Raw genomic sequence first — 10,764 nt, forward strand, 5'->3', positions numbered from 1 at the left:
CTAGCACCACGGAGAGCGATTTGACAGTTATTCAGATGGACGAGTCCATCTATGTTCGGAAAAGAGGAGGGGGAGACGAAAATAATGGATGCGGTCTGAAAGCCACCGTAAGCGTAAACAATCAATTAAGACCCGAAATGATTTATCAAATCCTTCCAATGATTGCTAAGCCAGGTTGCTTTCAGACTTCATCCATTATTTTCGTCTCCCCCCTCCTCTTTTCCGAACATATATGGACTCTGATTTAAAGCATTCGTGACTGCAGGGATTTATATTCTTGGTTCTTTCAGTAAAGTCACGTAGAAGGGAAACAATAAAATAATAGAATTATAAACAATAAAATTTTCACGACGTTTCGACTGCAACACAAGCAATCATCATCAGGTGTGAAAACCACGGCAAGAAAATGTTCTTGCTGTGGGAACATTTTCTTGCTGAGAATGTCTGTGTCCCACGCGTGACGTCACTCCACGTCGGCCAGCCCCCGCATTAATAATTATGAACAGGTGACGTCCTCCACATGTATCCCCCCCTCTTTAATAATCATGAGCGGTTGACGTCACTCCACATGTAGCACCCCCCTCATTAATAATCATGAGCAGATGACGTCACTCGACATCGACCAGCACCCCTCATTAATAATCATGAAGAGGTGACGTCTTCCAAATGGACACCCCCCTTCATTAATAATAATCAGCGGGTGACGTCACTCCACATGGGGGGGGCGAGGCGCCTCCTCCCCCCTCCTCAGCGTCAACTTACAACCCTCACTACAAAGGCAGAACCCTCACAACACGCGATCTCCGTAACGATATTGAGACAGAAGTTAAAAGTACGTCGTGATGAACAAGGGATTATAACCTTTAAATGAAATAGGTCTGTGTCACCGCGCCCTTACAAAATGCACACGAATGGATGCAATGAATATCACGTCGTGGTCTGCTGTTCGCTTGCAAGTTTCAGATTTACTGCAATACACCCGTCCTTGGACGGGCAAAAGGCTAGTGACTTAATAATTTTCTTAATTGTTTAATGATTTATTGTCTGACAGCTTTCCCGTGCTTAAGTTGAGTTAACTTCGGCTGCACCCGGCCTGTTATCCAGCACTGTGGAGGCAGCAGCGAGGGTTGATGGATCGGACAAATGCTATGAAACTCCCTTCCCGCGGGCGTCAAGGTAGGAGCTATAACCTGGCTCGCCAAGAGAAGGCAGTACAGCAAAGTGTTGACCAATAAGACCTTTCCATTCTGTATGTGGTGGAGTGTTTCCCCCTCGCGCGCACATTGGTGTGCTCCACGTGCTCCGCTTTCCTCCCACATCTATGAGCACGCATTACTTGTCGGAAAGCATCTTAATATGTGGAGGACTGCAGAGCTTGGGTAATTGTTGGTATGGCTGGCTCATCGCCTTTCTGCTACTTTCCAGCTCGTGGATGTGGCTTCTCAGCAAGTGTGAGATTCAATTTGCATGAACGATGAGGCTACCGTATATAAAAATAAACTAAAGCAAGTGATCTTTTTTGTACTGGAAGTATAAAAATACTAAATGCAACATGGCATGACATGGAGATGCTGCTGCTGCAGTGGTGCACAAGCACAATCAACAACAACAAAACTCAACACACTCAACAACGACACTGTTGGCTTAAAATAAAAATATTATTGGCAATGTTTCGGGCAATGGCCCTTCTTCACAACACATAATAGAGGTTAGACACTGCACTTAAACCATGGGGCCTGATGGGAATTACATAAAAAAAAGTTTACTAATGACCAGATTATGAATAGGAATATGAATAGTTACCTACTAGGAGCTATTCAGTACCAGGCAACCCCTTCAATAATCACACAATGCATTTACTACTTAAAAACAAACATTTATTTTTTAAGTACAATTCTAAAATGTTGCTGCCACAATGCAATACAATTTTAAAAAATGCGTGTGGCATTCAATTACATAATAACGGGGAAACCGATATCGCGAATATTGTTGCGTTGTGAAAGATGAATGTCGGATTGGATCGTGAGCAATGGCACGGCGGCAGGCCTTCACCACCATCCCTTTTCTCTGCGCGGGGGGGGGGGGGCACGCCAGCGGCGGGGAGGAGAGGCTGGCGGTTCAAGTGGCCGCCGCGGCCTTCCAGCGATTGATTGGCACAGAAGGCGAGAAGCCCGGTCGCCCAGATGACGAGGTCAGCGACCTTCCTTTTGATTGATGCCCGGCCCTTTTTAAGGGAGCACTGCTCCCAAACGCCGGGGGTTCAAGGAGGCTTGCGGAGCAGAGTCTCAAGGGAGCCCTAACGGGAGAGCAGAGTCTCAAGGGAGCCCTAACGAGACGCCAAGCACGGCGCTCGAGTAAGCGATGTCGCAGCTTTGCTACGTTAATCTGGGAAATGTGACGGTTGATTCAATGTCCTCTGGCTTCCTGCTCGGCCAACGAAAGACCAACACTCATCGTCAAATCTTTTTTACGCCCCCAAGCAAATTTTTATAAACCGTGATTTATTGTTGATTATGACATTGCCTTATTAATATTAAAGTGTATAATATAAAAAAAACGCGAAAGGTATTTTGTTTATTATCATTGTACAGTACGCTGTGGTGGAGTTCGATTCAAGGCCATGGCTAACATCATTGGCGAGCGATCACCTGAACGAGTTATGGGCCACCGCCTCTCCACCACCTTAGACCAGCGTGGTAAGGAATGGTCAAACACCCCCCCCCCCCCCCATGACGGATTCGGCATGGTGAGGCGTGTACGTGGTGCCACAGCAGCGAAGCTGCTCCGTCAGAGCCGTGTCAGCAACGCCATCACGGGAGAGTGTGATGCTGCAGCAGCAAAGCCGTTCTGCCGACAACGTGGCCGCGAAGCCGCCACCTCCGAGCGACGGGGCTGACGCTGCTCTCCCCTCACCACGCTCCACATGAACACACACACACACCCACATAGAGCCCGAGGGGAAGTCACCTGGCCGACAGATTTGCACCCAGAAAGCCCTCTCATGGGACTAATCTTCACGGTTTCCTGCGGCCAGGGAATTGGGCGATCTCCCCCGAGGCTAACTCGCACCGCGGCACCGTGACTTGGGTTGCAATTACATGGTCACGACGGGGCTGCTCAGCCACTGCGGGTAGAAAACACACACAACACAGGCAGGTAGGGGGGCGGAGCCACGAATGGCGGGAAAGCAGGGCGGTCCTCTGATTGGTAGGACAAATGTGCTTGTGCACCAACGCAGCAGCCCCCGAGGTCGTCCCGTTTTATGTAGAAGGAGCAGTGCGGACGTCTGAGAGAGCACCGATCGGGGGAGAGTGGCGGGAAATCCGAGCCACCTGCTTGGCCGGGAAGGCCAGCGGATCAGCGCTGAATTATCTTTGATGTAGAGAATAATAAAAGGCAAGAGAAGGTAGGGATAGTGAGTCGTGTTCTTTTCAAGTCAGGGATCGGAGTAGTCACCTTGCCGGCCACTGGATCGTCCGTGAGACGAGTGCCAGCGCAGCCAGGCACCGCTCCCAGTGAGAACTTCGTGCAGCCTCGCCTCTCCACGGCTTCCCGCACATCCGATCCGAACCGTGAGTATGCAAGAGAGAGTTGGGATTTAGCGTAGGATCCTAGGGCGTTTAAGTCTAAGGGGACGAGGTAGATCGGGTTTAGACCATCGGGAGATAGGTTAGACCTGCCCTGCTGACTCAGACTGACTCGGGTAGTCGTAGCTCGCAGACACGCCGGGAATAAATCGTCAGTGATCAATAAACCTTGTCGTGTGGTTTCTGCGAGTGTGGAACGGGCGCATAGTGGTGTGAGTCCGCTCGTAGTGGTACGGGGATTTGCGTGCGGGTAACTCTGTTGAGGCAGCCATTACCTGAACCGGTTATGGGCCACCCCCTCTCCACCATCTTAGACCAGCGTGGTAAGGAATGGTCAAACACCCCCCATGACGAATTCGGCGTGGGGAGGCGTTTATAACCACCATTGGGACAAGTGGTTGTATATTTATATGATAACAAAAACATCACTCGTGTGTTTCTTGCACAGTGCTTCGGCTGCACCGGTGTGCTAATGTTTTGCTCTTGCACAGTTCTCTTGAGGGAAACACAGGAACCTCAAGCTAATGAAGGGATTCTGGCATTTTGCAAGAAGTCATGCTGGGTGCTCATTTTGGTTCAACCGTCTCTGGTGGCATTAAGAGGAGATGCATCTCTCCTCGCACGTAATATACAAATCAGTTGGTGTGCAGGAGGAGCTATGTGGATTGCTGTTGCATTGCGAGATCTCGTGAGGTAATGGGAGGTGGAGGTGTCCTGGGGAGGCCTTCATCCAGCGGTGGTCACTCTTGCTAATGAGGCTAATCCTGGTCTACTGAGTTCTCACCTGCAGGTTAAACAAAACCAACTTGACTCGATGATGATGACACGTATAAAATGCAAAGATTCCGCACTTAGCCAACATATACAGTTGGGACACATATCGTTAGCGAGCACATTTTCAGAAAAGTACATCACACACGTAAGAGAAGTTGTGTTCAGCACTACGGCCCGGCCGCCTTTGTCTCCCCAGTTTCCATGTTTGGCACACCACACCATTTAGTACCGAGTTGTTCTCGTGGAGGGCCGGTTATGGGGGATGGTTTGACCATACTTCACAACATTTGTCGGTGTGGGTTAGTAAAGGGGTGGCCTATAATTAGTTGAAAGTTATCACTCGGCACTGATGTTAGCTGTAGCCGGGAAACGAACTCAGTTTGCCGAATTTGTAGCTCAATGCGCTAACCACTGCGCCGCTGCTCCCTCTATTGATACACGAATATCACCTTAAAGTCTGCACATACTTTTGGGGCAAGTGCTGTTTGCGTGCAAATGTGAAGCCCAGCGGCGATGTTTACACACTGCCCTAGGTACTCATTGAAGGCTAAATCTACCTAGGGAGGTCCAGGACTGGTAAAGACATTCATCGCTGCGTTGGTCGTGAGCGAGAATCAACCTGGGGTCACTAGGTTCGAGTGGCAGTGCACTAACCAACACACTTCCACTCCCCCCACACACACTCGTACACCTACGCATATGGCATGTAATGTGTCTTTACATGACTGATTGTGTGAGATTTTCCCCTGTGGAGGTGGGAATTTGACCATGGGAGCAAAGCCATAAGCGATTACAGGACAAAAGATAAAGAATCCCATTGTAGCCTTAACAGATTTTTGGGGCAAGTGCTTTGAACGCAAGGACCTATGAAGGCTGATACTGCACATGAGGGGATCGGTGGCCAGCACCATGTCCGACTGCCTTTGTCTCCCGAGTGCCGATGTTTACACACCGCACCAGGTACTCATTCTGAGGCTGAGTAGACCTAGTGGAGGCCCAGGACCGGTTCAGATAATTGTCACTGGTGTTGGCCGTGAGTTGGAATCGATCTTGGGTCCCTGGGTTCGTGGTGCAGCGCGCTAACCGCTACAATACCACGCCCCACACATACACAGACGAAGCTCCACCCTATAGCCTTGACAAATTTTTGGAGCAAGTACTGTTAGCGATAACTTATGAAGTCCACACATACACACACCTATACACACATATATACCCACTTCTCCTATTTGCATTGCAGTTGTTAACGCATCGATCCAGTCCGCATCTTCTGTATTGAAAGAAGCGGCGATCTCTTCTCCGAGTATTGCAGACCACGCTGTTGTATATGTCGGTTATGAACATTTTGATGAAAATAATAAAAATTAAATGAAATTTGGAAAATTGTGTAATGATACGAAATTATGCTAATTGATGTAATTATGATTTGAGAGATAATCATATTAATTTATGCGAGTGTGTGTGATTATGCTAATGCGAGCCGTTATGATAATTAGGCCCCGCCTCGCTGACGAGGGCCGTATTATCAATCGGAATCATACAATTAATCATGTGAGGTTATGCCAGTGTGATGCAAGTATGCCAGAGTAACTCGCTCGTTGTTTAACTTCGTATTAACGCTCGGTAATATAATTATTCTCACTTTAACCTTTACTGAGTGTATTAGTGTGTTTATGTCAGGTCTCCAAATTCAGATCTCAACGCAGAATACAGTTCTTGTAAATAAGATTAGTATGCATGAAATTCAGGAAAGAAACACGCAACCACTTCTGCATTAATCAATTTTATTTTTTAACGAAACCTTAACTCTAGAAGATGCAACTCCCGGCTTGGGATTATTAATACAGTACCATCACAGTAAACATCAACGATTGCGTTGTTTCACTTTGGCAACTGCACATATGCTTAATTCCACCGCGTAACGCGAGCTTAATTGGTGTTAGGAAGAGTCATTAAAACATGCATGCACGCTATTCTAAACAAAAACCTTAACGCTATAATATGCAAATACGTATACTTGAAATTGGCCACACAGTACTGCACTCATTCATTGATCCATATGCAACCCTCAATGCAATTATTGTCACGTTGTTAACAGGGTAGTAGAACCATTTGATTATTATGCAGAGTAACCCGAGCCGGTACGGCAATTAGGAGCGAAAGGTCCTTAATATTATGCAACGATATTCATACGAAAAGGCAATCAAACAATTATTATTCCCCAAGGCACCAGTATACGTCAATAGATTAATCAGCAAGATTATGCCATTAAAAGAAAACGAACAACTGAAATACTTCTAAATGACCGTATCCACATAACTCAATGGGTAGCAATGTTCTTCACGATCAGTTGATATTTAACGCACCACCTTGGAATGGCAACCCTTCTTGAAACACAAAGATAACCTATTGGAACAATCTTATTTGTCCCGATATGCGTGTTGTGTGTCTTCTTTGCCACTTGTTCAACTCTTTGCGTAAAGCAGACGCCAAGGTTGGGCATCCCTTGTATCAAAAATGTGTTTGTTTCCTGCGGAGCGGTGGGGGTGTGAGGGTGTGTGTATCATACGGACAGCTTGGCACTCCCTCTTTCACACGGGCGGCCACAGTTTCTGTCCACAGCTGGCTGGAAGAGTCGGCACGACGCTCGCTGTCGGTGCGCGATGATCCGTCGTCAGATAGCGGCCGCAGCCCGTCCGCTGGTCGCCGTTCCTCACTCTGGTCTTGGTTACCAGCTGGTGCTGGTTGGTGTGAGTGTGGGGCGAACCCACAGCGCTCTCGCTGGCGCTCACACTCTTGCTCACGGGCGGCTGGTCAGGCTCTTTCCGCTGCTGGATGAGCCAAGTCGGCACACGCTTGGCCGCTGGCAGCAGACGCTCTTGCTTGGTGGCGCAGGTCGCGCTGCAGCTGGAAGCTGGCACTCGATGTAGAAATAAAGTCTTTGAGCGATGCCTCGTCTTTCAGCTCTGGACTCACGCTCGTTGATACATCGCTACTCGGTGAGCCTCGCCATTCTTGGTTGATCGCGGGGCCACCCCGGGCCTGCCGCTCGCCGCCCTCTTCTGTAGCTCCTGAGCTGATAAACTGAAAGTGTGTGTAGTGCTGCTGTTATATCTGAAAATCTCTGCTCTGCGTTGGTGGGGGTGTGTCCGTGTGTGCGTGTGTGTGTCCGTGTGTGTGTGTGTCATTTTATTACAATGATCACTGTCCCCTCCTCAAGCCATCCCTTCATCCGTGGAATACAGATGGCTCCCCCTTGCAACAACAGTGTAATTTCCCTGCTCTGGTGTTACATTCCTTTCTCGTGCTGCGGGAAGACAAAGGCGGCCGGGAGGCTCTCTTGAACATAGTTCATCCTGGCCTCGCAAGCTTGACCCGTTTGCCTCACCTCCTCTGGACAACCCTTTATTCAACACTGCACCATTATCATTTGCTTATGCTCCCCAAGATTTGTGCTTTAACATTGTTAAAGTATTAAGGGTGAAAATAACATTTAGTATCGAATTAATAAATGAGAAAACGATTCACTGATGTAGATTGTGGCCTGGTTTTTAATTGGAGTGAGTGTGAGGATCGATAATGTTAGCTTATTCTTGTTGTTGAATTTTGAACTTTAACTGTTGTTTTAATAAAAAAGAGGAAAACTGTTTAACTCTCTTGTATGCGTCAGTGGTCTACGCTGATGGAGGGGGTGGGCGAACTCACAAGCTTGGAATTCCCCCTCCCCTCTTGGTGACCCCGGGCTCTGTGTTACATCAAACAGGTTTGTTCATCTGGAGATTTCGCAGATAACCGCTAACCTTCCTTTGCCCTGGAGGTAGTTATTTATTTATTTTAATTGGCCTTTTACGATCTCCATCTGCTCTTTGCTGTAAGTCTGGGTTTGTGTGTTTTCATTTATTATTTCGGTTACTATTAAAAAAAATATCGGCAAATATTATTATTGATATTAATTGTGGAAAAAGGGCCGTATACAACAACGCGGTCTCTGTTAGAGCCATTGGGACATTTCATTTATCCGTCATCGTCATCACGGCCCTCCCTTGCTGTATATGTAATTTTCAAGCAAGCTGCTCGGAACGTTTTCTGGAATGTTGACCATAATTTTTAAACATTACATAAATATCTTGATTTGAAGCTTTCGTGACTGCAGGAATCCATACTCTTTGGACGCTTGTGTTGCGCCCGAAACGTCGTGATTTATTTTATACCTACGTGACTTTACAGAAAGAACCAAAGAGTATTACATAAATATGTTGGTGCTGCTGCTGTGTGATGGACAAGCACAAACAACAAGAACACAAACAACACATTCATCAAGAACAACACCGTGTCGCATAGCAACGTTTCGGGCCATTAGGAACGAAGGTCCATTGCTCAAAACGTTGCCGATTAAATATTTTTTTCCATTCAAGGTAACACACAATGTTATTTACGAATATGTTAGGTTTTTGTTGTTTATTGTTTAAATCTAACTTTTAAATACCAAAAAATGCGTGCCTTATACATATTGGCTATGACTTAATCACCCGGCTTGCACCCAATCTAGTTAGACCTAGAAAGCTAAGCAGAATTGAGCCTGGATCGTGCTTGGATGGTCGACCACCGTGCTTAACAAGAGGTGCTGTAGGCGTTGTTGACAGTAAATGGCAGTGCAGATACATCCACTGTAGCTCAAACCCGGACCCCACACTTATCAACCGGCACTGATCCAGTGTGGTGAAGTATGGTCAAATACCACTCACGGCCCGCATGGTGTCGGGAGGCCCTCATCCAGCAGTTGATGTGATCTCAGTACGTCGAGACGACCATAACTAAGTAACTGATAAAAAAAAATCGAGTAATCTAGTAGAAAGGCTTATTTGCATCATCAGCCATCATCAACTTCTGAATGTAGGCCTCGCCAAGCCATAAAAAAGCTGGCATTTCGTACTATAGAAAACACAACAATGTTAGAACAAATGGTTTAAAATTTAGGTCCTTACAAAATTCGGACAAGAACTTGATGTTTTAATTCATAGAGCAGGGCCAGCCTAACATTTGAAGTCTCATAATAAACAAGAACAACAATGATCCCATCATCAGCGAATCAAGAAAACCCGCCTCTCATCGGCCCTGGCATCAGCTCCAACAGAAAGCTTAGCCTCCTATTGCATACTAGAAGATACTGTAAATAAATAACCATAACCGATTAAATATATAATAGGGCATGACATATTGAATATAAATGTCCGACTATTTTGTCAGTCGACTGCTGGATGAAGCCTCCCCATGCCACGTTTTTCATGTGGCCAATTTGACCATACTGCACCACTCTGGGTCAATATAAGTGTTGTGAAAGGATGTATTAGTTATTTTTTCTATCTACGTGACTTTACCGAAAGAACCAAAGAGTATGAATTCCTGCAGTCACAAAAGCTTCAAATCAAAATTAAAGGCTTGATTTTCAAATTATACAAATTCAGAACATCGCTGAGCGTAGGTATGAATAATCAGTAAAACTGCCATTACCTCTGTTTAACACGTAGGCTTTCGCGACCGATTTCATCCATGATAGAGGTTTTTGGGTTAGGTCGCGTAAATACCATTACCTCTGTTTAACGGTAATTAACTGATAGTTTCCATTGTAATTTACATTTGCACCCATTACAAAGAAAATGCTTCCTTTTGAGTACAAAATACATTTCCAAACTAAATAATGTATTCAACCAAGGTAGTAAAACTCTGTAATGCGTGTAAAAAATAAACGATTGCAATAAATGAATAAAATTGTACCATTTTTCGATTTAAAGCTTTCGTGACTGCAGGGATTCATCTTCTTGCTTCTTTCGGTAAAGTCACGTAGAATGGAAACAAAGTAATACAAATAAAACATTGTTTCCATTCTACGTGACTTTACCGAAAGAACCAAAAATAAAAATGTACCACATTATAAATACTTACTCCCTATGACTTAATAATGCCATTTCAATGTTCCCTGGTACATTACTACAGAGCACTCAGCGATACATAATTGGCACTGCAACATTCCATTGCTTTTAATAAGTTACGTAACATTAAACGTTTACACTACTTTTTTATTTGCAGTATGTAAATATTCCATTAAGGGATTATGGCATTGGTGTTTTCATATCAATGTTCAGAGTGCATTGCAATTAAGACTTAGAACGCACTCTCGGCAGGCGCGCAAAGTGCTGTGCAATTTACAGTTTAAGGGAAAAGCTATTTAGGGTGACGGAACGAAATAAATAAATTAGCAAACAAGTATGAAATTAAATCTGGCAGTGTTTACAGTCATAGGGGTGCCTGCTTCGGCCTTTAGGGCGATTTGGACGAGCGATAAATGACGTGGTCTATCTCGTCTGAGTGCCAAGCTGTCTCAAAGCAAAAAAGAGTGAATACA

This window comes from Petromyzon marinus, chromosome 52 (assembly GCF_048934315.1).
Source record: "Petromyzon marinus isolate PM22_M1 ecotype Great Lakes invasive population chromosome 52, UKy_Petmar_22M1.pri1.0, whole genome shotgun sequence".
NCBI classification, from domain to species: Eukaryota; Metazoa; Chordata; class Hyperoartia; order Petromyzontiformes; family Petromyzontidae; genus Petromyzon; species Petromyzon marinus.